The 12,342-nt window shown below is 37.4% G+C and overlaps 1 protein-coding gene across 8 annotated transcripts in view; it reads right to left on the bottom strand.

Annotated features, from left to right (window-relative positions):
* Positions 1-12,342, bottom strand: part of STS (steroid sulfatase) — a 113,783-nt gene that overhangs the window by 14,436 nt on the left and 87,005 nt on the right. The window lies entirely within an intron of this gene.

Genomic DNA, 12,342 nt, shown 5'->3' with positions numbered 1-12,342 from the left:
TGTATGCAGTCTCCTCTGTTCCAGTTGTAGCAAATAAGAACAAAAACTCATTTCAGATATTTCAAATGAATTTTCTTTTTGTCATCTAATTCATCCCCCTGCCACCGCACAATTGTTCCCTACAATGTATTTTTTAAGAGCTCTCTTGATGGATGGTGTCTTCTATTGTAACTTTTGTGCTACTATCATTCATTTCCTTTAATGCGGAAGACAAAGACATTTTATTGGCACACTCCTTTCACTTAGTGTTTTATCTACTAACTTTTTCAAATACATATCCTTCACGAACTTTTGCTGGAGTTTAATTATCTTAAATAAAGATTTTGGTGCAGATGATTGTCTCAGAGTTCATTTGGGTTGCCTCGTTCCTCAATTACCTGTTGCATTTCCTACACCTTTTGTAGAGTTGTGGTACACTGAAGTGAATATTAAAATCCCTGTGAATTTCCTGAGAGCATGATTTCATCTTGTTTTCCTTCAGTTCAACAATGTATTTCTACCTTAGCTTAAGAATACAAATAATAACCTTGTGCTTAAATTTAGTAAAGTACAATGTAATCTGTGACTGAAGCTGCTGTGTGCTCAACTAACTGTTTAAGCAAGGATCTATGTATGCTCCTCAATTCCCATCAAATCTCCTACTTCAAACTATTTGATAAAAAAAATTGAGTAAATTATTTTTTCAGTGATCTGTGCTGTTGCTTAACAAAACAGTTAGTAAAAACTCTTTTATTTCTTTGCTACACTGATACTGATGGATACGCTGTGAGTGATATATCTAAGGTTGTCTCAAGGTCTTTAGGAAGAAGAAACCTGAAGCAAGTTTTGCCAAGTCTAAGGGAAGTGTCCTGTTCACAGGACAACTCTACCTTGTAGAAGAATCAGTGTTCGGGATTCAGAACTTACTCCCTGAAGATTAAACTCACGTCTGCTTAGCAACATCTTCTAACTCCAAGCATAAATTCCTCAGTTAGTGAACATCCCATCAGTAAAATCTTGCTGCCTTTTCTTCTTCTGGCATATACATGGATATGTATACATGACATATTACCTAGTATATCCAGGTGGTTTTGATCTATGTGGTGCATGGACCTGGGTGCAGTATTTGAACAAAGCCCTTCCCACCTCTTGGGCCTGCCAGAAAGATTCAGCAGCATAGAATAGTCCTACACAACGTCCAAAGTGCTCAGCTGAGATTTAATCAGCCATGGAGTGAGTTCATCTCAAACTAGAAGCAAGCAGCAATGGAGCTGGGAAACACTGGCCATTGTACCTCATTCTCTGCATTGTATCTCCTTACACTTTTATATGTAAAAAAGACAAAATTGCTAGGACTTCAGGTAGTGTCTGATTTCTCTCCTAGAAATTACTATAACCCAGATTCTAACTTAAAACTTCTAGTCGGCCATTTTAATTGGCCACGAATGGTGGGGTTTTTTTGAGTTTTTCCCCATGATACATGAGCGGCAAAATGAATTCTCGTTTGTTTTTTTTTCTCTCCAGTCTCTGAAGCACAGTTGAAGGAGGGTAGGTAGACCACTGCTGTGAATGAAATGGCAGAGACAATGTTTGTTCTCTTTGGCTTGATCTCCTATTTTTAACTAACTGTATAATTCAATGTAGTAATTCCAGCATGCCTCAACGTATCTTTGAAGAGGGCACTTATGTCACAAACTTAATCCAACATTTATTATTTATCGTTGCACTATGAGGTCCAGGCTCTGTTACACAAGACAGTTATAAAGATGAGTTAAACAAAGACAGCCTCATCCTTGAGCATGAAATCCTACACCTTTTTACTGGTCTAAGAGCATGTTCCCATACATTATGGTTTACTTTAAGGACCTTAACCCATTATTTTAGGAAGTATTATAAATAAATATAATATAAACCAGCTTGCAGCCTAAAGTCATTTAGTTACACATTGTGCTTCCTCAAAACTACTGAAAGTGCTTTTGGCATTACATGACAAGACATAGATTTTATATATGCCCTCCCTCCTTACTGCAGTTAAGTCATGACAGCACTCAAAGGATATTGTGAAATGCAAACATCTGCATACTGGTAGTTGCTTTTTGGCTTTTGAAGCCTACATTCAATTTTTAATTCATAGTTCTGCAAACTCAGTCTTCATTTCTCGATTTTAGCTGGTTTCTTTGTCAAAATACTCCTTAAAGATCTGTGACAATAGTAACAGAAACAGGAAACATCAGGAAATGTTTTTTTACTGTATTCACTACCGTGGTTCCTTCTTCTATGCATTTTTATGCTATTCTCCACAATGCAAGTTACCATACACATATTCCTCCTCTGTTGCAATGGAAAAGAAAATCGATTACATAAATGATTTTCAGTTGTAAAACAGGTTTGTTTTAGCATTCAGCAGTGCCTTGCAGTAATCCACTCTGCTTCATACTATAGTGGATTGCACACTGTCAGATGTTTACCACAACCTCAATCTAGTGATTAATTAAAACATACAAATTCAGGCAATGTTTACATGGTTGCTAAACTTTCTCGTACACTTCCAAAGATGTCTCTAACTGGCTGGCATTCACGCTGAACATGCCCAGGCTTAAACTCTGTTTCTTTACTAATACTGAGTCAGTATTCCTAACCGAGGTCTTGGCACTTAGGCTGTGTAGACATAAAAAGGAACCTGAAATTCAGTTAGGATTAGAGATTAGGAAATCTCCCAATCAAACTGCATTCAAATGAAAGTCAGGCCAGTCAGATGAACTTGGTAAACAATCTTCCTATCACCCAGATCCTCACCTTCACTTTGAAAGGTTTTCCTGTCTTGTTGAATCTCACAGGTCTGTCTACTTTTAACTTCAGAACTTTGGATCATTACTTTCTTCTTGTCTGTCTAACACAAAAGACCAAAAACTTAAATCTAGAAGGGGTTATCTGCTTCCACAACCATCTCCCCATCAACAGAACAAAATTTGTCAGAGGATGAAAAAGATGCCCCTATACAGACATATTACACAGCCATGTAGATCCTTGGATGACCGAGAATGCAGATAGTTTAAGCCTTCCTAAAGGTGCTCCTCTACCTGCCTGAGATACAACGCATTCTCATACACCTTGTCCAAATATGTAGCAACTGAAATATAAAATCTAACAATGAGTAGTGGTAAGGATATATCTGAGGTCAATTTAGTCCACAAAGTGAACAAATTGCTTGAAATTGGTTAGGAAAGACGACGTATAATTGTCACGGGAACTTCTTCTTGTGTGTCTAGGCAGAGACTGCATTGACAGGCTCAGCCAAGTACTGAGGTTCACATGTTGATTAGGTACAAACCTGTTGCTGAACCTTCCATGCCGTGGCAATAACACAGATTTATTAAGCTTGACAACATGAAGAAATACTTAGTGGGGAACACTTGGGCTGTTGTGCCTGTAGACACTGTCCTTGTTAGTGGTAATCATTTCCCAACATCTTAAGTTTGAGGAGTACCCACTAATGGAATAATCATTTGCAGCATTCAAACATACTTAATTTTCTCACTTGATTACGAGATAATGATTTATAAACTTTTTCACATTTAAGCTGCATTACAGAGACACAGTAATATATTGACTTTTGCATATTTTCTAGCTTCAAAATACGAACACTTCTGATGGTTATTTATAATTGGATTAAATGCTTTCAAAGATACATACTCAAAAATTTTTTGTATTTTAAAAGGTTGGATTTTTTTCTTCCTTTTAGTTTTAGGAAACTCTGGATGTCTTAACAAAAGAGACATGAAAAATGTAATGCATTATGTGTCCTCTAATAGTTTAAGACCACATAAAAAGCTCTGAAATCAACAGAAAGGCCACTGTTTGTACTGGGATGTGAGCTTTTCTCAGGCTGAGGACATTTACAGTGATTATTGAATAATTCAGGTTGTGTTATCTTTTCAATGTACTGATCAAGACATACATTCAGAAGCAACTACACAGTACAGAGTGCACATCATCCACAGATGCATACTGGCCTCCAGCATAATATTGTCCAAGTGCACCCACCCTCCAAGCATCCACTGTTTTCTTCTATAATTATTTCTTCTGCCTTTCATGGCACTGTCTTTTATGGCATACTGAGAAGTCACCTTGCTCGTGATAGTCAGGTTTCCAGGGAATTTCTCTAATAAACAAATACTTTATTTTCTAGGAGTAATAGGATGTTACAGGCTGTGGCACACAGAATACTCAATGTAGGTTGAGCATGCATTAACTACTTCCCTTGAAGAACATTGCCTAAGACAACATATGCCATTTGAATCAAATTTTAAAATTAGGATGAATCAGCACTATGTTCTGAATGTAACATGTAGAATGCTGCAGGCTCAAATCCAACACTGAACTAAAGATATTTTTGGAAGTGTAATGCTCCAGAAATTGTTAAAGACCCACTTTTTATGTTACTTGGTAAGCTGAAATTAATTTTTGAAAGTTGCAGTGCATTTTTACCTACTTTTTTATGTAGTTGTTGTTATTTATATTTGTTTTGACTACTGCTAAATTTATAAATAGATAAAAAATTATCAGACAGTTGTTCTGACTCAGACATTTTTTTCTATTTAAGTGTTAGCTGTGGAGTATACAGAAAAAAAAGTCTGTAGATTTTTCTTTTCTACTGTCACAAGTGCATGACACAATATCTGACAGCAAGCCATTCAAGCTGAAGTTTAAATAATACTGAATTAGCTACTTTAAATGTCTTTGCCTTTATACAATCACTGAAACTTGTCAACCTTTCCCTGTTCACTAAGAACATTACTAATTTAGGTCAGGATATCTTGGATTCAACAGACCAGTATGTTATGGCTGCTATTTTTATATGAAGAAAAAGCACTATGATATGATCACTGAAAGTCTGTGTGTATAATGACAATGTCAAAGGACATTTACCATGGTCTTTCCCTGGGGGAATGGCTCTCTGAGACAAAAGTGTTCCTACCTCAATTTTACTATGACTAAAGAAGTCTATTCTTTCTAGCTAAAATTTTTGTGACAATAGGCAAATCTTATTCCTTCAAATGTTTATCCTTTCTTTCTTATCCTTTCCCATCTGTTCTCTTCTGAGAAAAGATATGAGGTTGGTACGATAAGATTTGATTAAAAAAAGACATTTCTTTGTAAGAAAACAAAATGTTTCCTTGACAGCAGTTATAGTCACATGGTAGTATTATCTCTCCCTTTGAAGATGCTGTGCAAAAGAAGAAAGTCCTGGATCAAACTTCTATTAAATTTACCTTCCTTTGTATTGTTAAGCAATGAAAGCAAGTAACTAACTGCTGGCATTCTCAGAGTTGATGTGAATCCTTACTAATCTGTAACAGCATCCTAAGTCCTTTGTTCACCACAGAGAAGGCAAGTAAACCATAAATGGAAAAAGCTCCTCAGGGAAGCAAGGAAAAGAATAGGAAAAACCTAGGCAAGGGTATGGGTTCTGCCAATGAGTCTACTGGGTATGACAAGCACATCCCACAGTTTACATATGAAGCTACCATAGCATTCATTCACCGTATGGCAAAGAACACAATGAAAAAAATTGTTCTCCTTTTACTAAGAAAGTCATGAGAAAGAGGGTGGAAACCTACTTATGAGGCTTCAGAGAATGTATGAAGTGAAATTTCTTGTTTATATTAAGAAAGTAGAAGCAGTATTAAGAGATGTCTTTAAAATACCAAATATTTAGAGATATCTCTAATATTTTCTACTTCACAGAAAACAGAACTGCTAATTTACTTTGTGGATGTCTGAATGATTATGTTTCTTAAATGCTCCAAAAGGACTGAACAATAAAGGGCTGGCATTTTCAAATAAAGGTGTATTGTCATCACTAACAATCCAAAATATCTCTCATGTACAAATTAATGCATGTCCATTTGCTAGTGACAACTGCTAGCCTCACCTACTATCACACTGAGAACTTGACCATAGAAAAATTAAGCTGGTTCTGTAGAGCTTCATAGAGGTTTCCCAGTTTTTGCTACCTGCCTAGACTCTGTCTCCTGCACTTTCCCTCTCAGGACAATATTGTGTTCACAAGTTAGTGTTCTTTAAGCATATGAATTCGGTTTACAGTTTTTAACTATTGAGACTCAATGTGATATTACCAAAAATGAAGCTAAGAATAGCATTGTAAATAATGCAAGCCATCTTAATTAATAAGGTAACACTTATTACCTTTTACAGAGTGCATATCATAATCCTTTCGAGAGGTAAGGAAAAGTGCAAGGTATTCCTCTTCCTTCTTTCATTTCTTCAGAAACAGATCTCATTATAATTCCATTTCACAAGAAAGGCTGTAGCTGTCCAAACCAGAAGTTGTTACAAAACGGCCCTTCTGAGCAGATTTTTCCTGCTTTGTCCTCTCTTTATTATGACTCCAATGTCTTTAGTGAAACTACACCTGGAGGAACCTCTTAAAAAACCTCACTATTCTGTAAATTTATCCTACATATCCAGTCTGAAAACTGCAAAAGAGAAAATATTCCTCTCTCCTTCTCTTTTTGTTTGTTTTTAACCTGTAACAGCTGAAACTGCAGAAAAGGCTAAATGCATGACTGGGAAGATCCCATCATCACTAGCCAAAGAACAAAATATGTCTCATGAAATACCGCAGACAGTTGGATGCTGGAGGACATTGCAACAGCCAGGAGTCAGAATAGCTCTGAACTCTGTGAGAATATAGAAGGAAGCCCTGGTTGGTGAGTTTGACTGAACTACTTTCAGTAATTGCAGTAGATCACAACATACAGCAAACTCAGAATAAGCACTAATTGAAATGTATCCTATTTGTTAAGTCAGGCAAAGTGCAATATTTCTCTTTAGAGTTTTTCAGTGAACTTCTACTGTCCTTAAAAGTCATTATATTTGCATGAAAAGCTAGTTTGGTTCTATTGTCTGGTGTGCTTCAATTTAACTTGCCTTTGCAAGTCTTTTTCTTTTGTTTACTGAATGACACTCACCACTGAATAATGAAATCCATCTTGAAATAGAAAAGGTGAAGTGCTGCTAGTAAAGTCATTCTAGCATTTATCAGAAACATTAGTATATTTTTATTAGAAGTACCAAAATACTGTGAAGATTATTATTTCTTTGTAGTACAGACTGCATTGCATTACATTTCTCAGTGTTTATTACACAGGATTACAAGACGTTTCCTCATCAAATTAAAATTTTGCACACAATCAGAGGAGTCTGAAAGATGCGGTAGTTCCATTCAACTGTAGATTTGCTCTGTATTTGATGAATTCTCTCCTCATAATTAAGTTGTCATAGCAATGCATTTTTAATAGTACTGATTCATATGCCAGTAATGTTCTGGAAACAGAGCTCTTGATAGTTTTTCAGTACTCAGTTATGCTGAATTGTAACTATAGCAAATACACAAGTACTGGTCTCCTTGCACTAGCAGAACACGTGATCAGACTTAAAATAGGCCAAAGCATCATCTGACACACAATCAACAGAAAGCTACATAAAACTTTGGGTGGCTCAGCTCAAGAAAGTAAAGGCAGATCCCACACTTCCTTTGTTTTAAATGTAAATGTTTAATGATTAAAAAACCCTAAATTATTACACCTTACTAGGCAGAAAGAAAAGTTTTGGTTTTTCTTCCAAATGTGTTGCTTTCATATATTGGTACTTACACGGTACACCAGGCAGCCCTGGAGAATAAGCATTAATAATGGGAAATCACAGTACTTTGCTGACACTGTTTTAGCATGTCTTCCTCTCTGTATTTTTAACAGATCAATTAAATTACACGTATTTATGAGGTTTCAAAATAACAGGAAATCATACTCCAAGGACCAGGACTGTATGTCTTGGCTGTTTCCAAGGCACTGATAGCAAGTGTCAGCATGCACAAGTCTGTGAGAGCAAGACATGAATCATAAGCAAAGAAAATTGCCTGATATTTCATTCCTTTTTTAATTCAGAATGTGAAGAATAACGTGCATTATTTTTTAGTATCAGGCAAAATGTACCTGAATCAAAGAGAGATGAAGAAAAAAAATGGTGTTAGCTTACTGTGGCTGAGAAAGAGAAGGGAAGTAGAAAAGAGACTCTTTTCCTCATGTCTCTCTAGAAAGGATAAGGCTCAAATTTTGAAGTCTTGGTTGAGAGGAGCATTGCATAGCACGTCCTCTAAATGCTCCTTCAAAGGGCTGATGAAAGGGAAAGTATATTGTGTATGCAATAACTGACCTAAGTAATACATCTTAATGAAGATGTGTATTGATTTGGTTATGAGGAATGCTTAGCCTCTAAATATATAAATGTAAAATGGTAATTGTTCACACTGAAGTTTCTGACCTTCTGTGAATGATGCAAGAAACACACCTGCTTAAGTCAGACTCTAGAAGCTTGCAAGCAAGGGAAAGGTGTGCATGTACTATAAATTTGATGGACACTAAATTTACCCATTTCATATAAATAGCCTAAGAGTCAGAAAAAGGGTTTTTGGACTGAAGCACAGTGGAAATCTAACAATGGCAAAGATAAAGTTACTAAGGGAACTGTGGAGTGATGGAGGCAACAAGGGACCAAATGGCTAAGCAGAACTTTTGCTTCCTCTCACTTCCTGGTATATGCATTTATCCTTAGGATCAAAGCTAATCCTACACTTTGAGCGTCTAGGTAAAAAAGTGAATATGTAAGCTGAAGCTGACATACAAACTAAGACTTCCCACAAAACAAATAGAGTAAGAAATATGAGAATATATGCATTATTATGTGCATACATGCAATATATGGACCTTTACCCTTTATTTAGAATGGATTGTACTTTAGTTAATAAATAAATAACATTTTCCTTAACAGTTGTAAGCTTTCAACTTCTATGAATTTCTGGCTGTTGCTGCTTTGTTCTTCAAAAAGTGCATCTTTAAAATTCATAGAAATTACATGTTTAATGCAGGGATCAGTAGTCTATAATGTAGTCTCAGACTAGTTGGACAATTGGGTCCTTCTAATAAGGGCCCATCACCAGAGCAGTGCAGAAGATGCTGAACATGGCTGGGGTTATTCATTTCATACTACCACGGTTTCCTCCGCTAACCCTCAGGTCTAGTGGGAGGCAGTGCTGGTCAGCATTTGGCCCATACGTACAGGCATAATCTGCAGGTAATATGTTATTACACAGTTCCAAAGTAGCTGTTAGTCAACCTTGTTAACTATCTGGGGAACACAGACCAAGAACAACACAGGTCTTTCCTGGTCTAAAAGATCATTTACAGTACACCAAAAGAGACAACTGTTCCTTGATGACATTTTTTTCAAGAATTTCCTGATTCTTCTTAGATAAGGAATATCACCTCTTCAAGACTATCCTTAAGAATATTAAGTATCTGCTTCTGGCAGTCCTCTGTGAATCAAGTGCTATTCACCTGACTACAGTCATTGCCAAGGTGAAACTAAAAGATGCGAGATCCTACAGTCACTTCTGGATACTGGAAAATGTGCATGCTCATGAAGGAACGTGGTCCTTATTTAGGCCATAAAGCATATTTGACATGGAATACATGTAGAGTTAGGAATGGTGATCAGGCTGTACTGAAACCCTGAGGACTTACAGCCTTGTACTGATAATAGTAGCATTCTGAGGTGACGTGAAAGTTGCAGAATTTTCCAGCTTTCTAGTCTGTCTTTAATGAACATGGCCTCATTCACTTTCCTGGATCTATTCCTAAGTATAGGGAATGAACTGTTGCTATAGGATACTTCTAATTTAGTTCTTTGCTGCTAGGCAAAAGCTCTGCAACATTTTGAATTAAATGTTTGAAATAATCGCTTCTCCACGAAAAAAAAAAAAAAAGCACATTGCATTATATTTCTGCTTTACTTGTGTTCATTTTCCCATACTAAAATATCACTTAATGATAGCAGATATAGTGACTATGGATGAACCCTGAGATTAGCTGTGAAGAGTGAACTGTGGTGGGAGGCTAGAAGACAATACTCTAACTAGTAATATAGTGCACTTTAAACTTAATTGGTTGCTTTATATAGAGCTACTGAGATATCAGACGAAAAACCAACCATACTTGTTTTTCCACATGAATACCCACAGCAACGCAGATAGCATCAGGTGTGTACATCTGTAATGCAAGTATATTTATACAATAACAACACATGGGAGAGAGATAAACAGGGGCAAACCTTCAGCTGACTGCAACAAATAACTTTATAAATATGATCTCATTGTCTACATGGAAAAGGCACTTTTGAAGATCTGAGACTGGACAAGGAAGAAAGAAGAAAGTGTTGAGCACTCCCAGGGGATTGGTACAAAAGAGAGTAAGAGGAATATCTGGCTATTGCCTACTCTCACACTACAATGTAGGCTGACAAGGTAGTATATCAAAACCCCTTTGTGCTGGTTTTGGCGGGGATAGAGCTATTTTTTTTCATAGTAGCTAGTATGGGGCTATGTTTTGGAATTGTGCTGAAAACAGTGTTGATAATACAGAGGTGTTTTCATTACTGCTGAGCAGTGCTTACATAGTCAAGGCCTTTTCTGCTTTAGCTGACCCCAACTGACCAGACGAGTATTCCAGACCATATGATGTCATGCTCAGCATATAAAGCTGGGGGAAGAAGAAGGAAGGGGGGAATGTTGGGAGTGATGGTGTTTATCTTCCCAAGTAAGCACTAGGCATGATGGAGCCCTGCTTTCCTGGAGATGGCTGAACATCTGCCTGCCCATGGGAAGTGGGGAATGAATTCCTTGGTTTGCTTTGCTTGCATGTGTGGCTTTTGCTTTCCCTATGAAACTGTCTTCATCTCAACCCCTGAGTTTTCTCACTTTTACTCCTCCAATTCTCTCCCCCATCCCACTGGGAGGGAGGGAGGGAGCAGCTGTGTGGGGCTTAGTTGCCAGCTCACGTTAAACCACGACAACCTTCCATACAAAAACAGGCCAGTGTTATGAAAATGTTATTGCCCAGTTCTGAGTGGGCTTTCTCTTTCGATTGCCTTGGAGAAAGGATAAAGTGAGAATCACAGTCTACATTGTTGCCCCTAAACTCCCCTTCAGTGAACAACAAAGCTGACCCTTTTCTCAGACAAGGGGTACGTCATCTTGTAAAGGTGTATGTTTGAGAAAAACAGTTTCTCTGCCTGCCTGGAGCTCTGTCTGCTCCTCATCATGAGGCAGAGTAATTTCATCCAACCTCAGATACAAAATGGTACTAGATAACCACGTCTTCCAATTGCTTGGCTCTTCCTTATGACTATCAAATGCAAGATATATGGGCGAAGTAGTGGTAAATAAATGTTGTTATGTAACATTTTCCCTTTTCCTAGTTTAAAGTCCAAGACAGGTAAAGAGTCAGCCTACAAATGACCAAGATAAAGTTTCCAACTCATTTTAAGTTTGCACATTAACTACTAACTAAGCAAGTCCTTTCCCAAGGTATTTAAAGCAAAAAATGTTAAACCAAAGCTTGTCTTGGTTCATCATCTTGAAGCTGTAGCACAAGTCGTCACTTTGAGTGTCAACTGAGATGAGACAAATGTGTGTTTGACTTCATTCAGCACAGAGATTTTTATAGAAAGGGAAATATGCTTTGGTTAATGTGGAAGTTGATACCAGAAACAGTGAGCTGTTAGGTAAAAAGGAACAAATCAGTGGGAGATGCTTTTTTCCTTGGCCTACAAAGTGGAATTATATCATTCATAAAAAGCATGAAAAGGGACCCTGCAATACTGTATTCATTTACTGGATAATTATGACTGACTCAGCGATTCTCCTATACTTTGCTATCGCAATAATAAAAATGGCCAGGCTGACATCACCTGTGCTTGTGCTGTTATTTAGCAAGCCATCCTATTACCTGTATGTTTTCAGGAAGATGTAACAGTTAACCTTGACTACTTCATTCTGTAACACAGACTCTCTCTTGGGCAAGTGTCATGGTTTAACCCCAGCCAGCAACTAAGCACCACACAGCCGCTCACTCACTCCTCCCACCCACAGTGGGATGGGGAAGAGAATCAGAAAAAAGTAAAACTCATTGGTTAAGGTAAAGATAGTTTAATAGGACAGAAAGGAAGAAAATAATAATAATAATAAAATAACAATAAAGAATTGGAATATACAAAACAAGTGATGTACAATGCAATTGTTCACCACTTGCTGACTGATGCCCAGTCAGTTCCTGAGCAGTGATCCACCCCCAGCCTACTCACCCAGTTTATATACTGGGCATGACGTCCCATGGTATGGAATACCCCTTTGGCCAGTTTGGGTCAGCTGCCCTGGCTGTGTCCCCTCCCAAATTCTTGTGCCCCTCCAGCCTTCTTGCTGGCTGGGCAGGAGAAGCTGAAAAA

This window comes from Buteo buteo, chromosome 25 (genome assembly GCF_964188355.1).
Source record: "Buteo buteo chromosome 25, bButBut1.hap1.1, whole genome shotgun sequence".
In the NCBI taxonomy this organism is placed as follows: domain Eukaryota; kingdom Metazoa; phylum Chordata; class Aves; order Accipitriformes; family Accipitridae; genus Buteo; species Buteo buteo.
The sequence above is the reverse complement of the archived record's forward strand: the minus strand, read 5'-3'. Positions and strand labels throughout refer to the sequence as shown.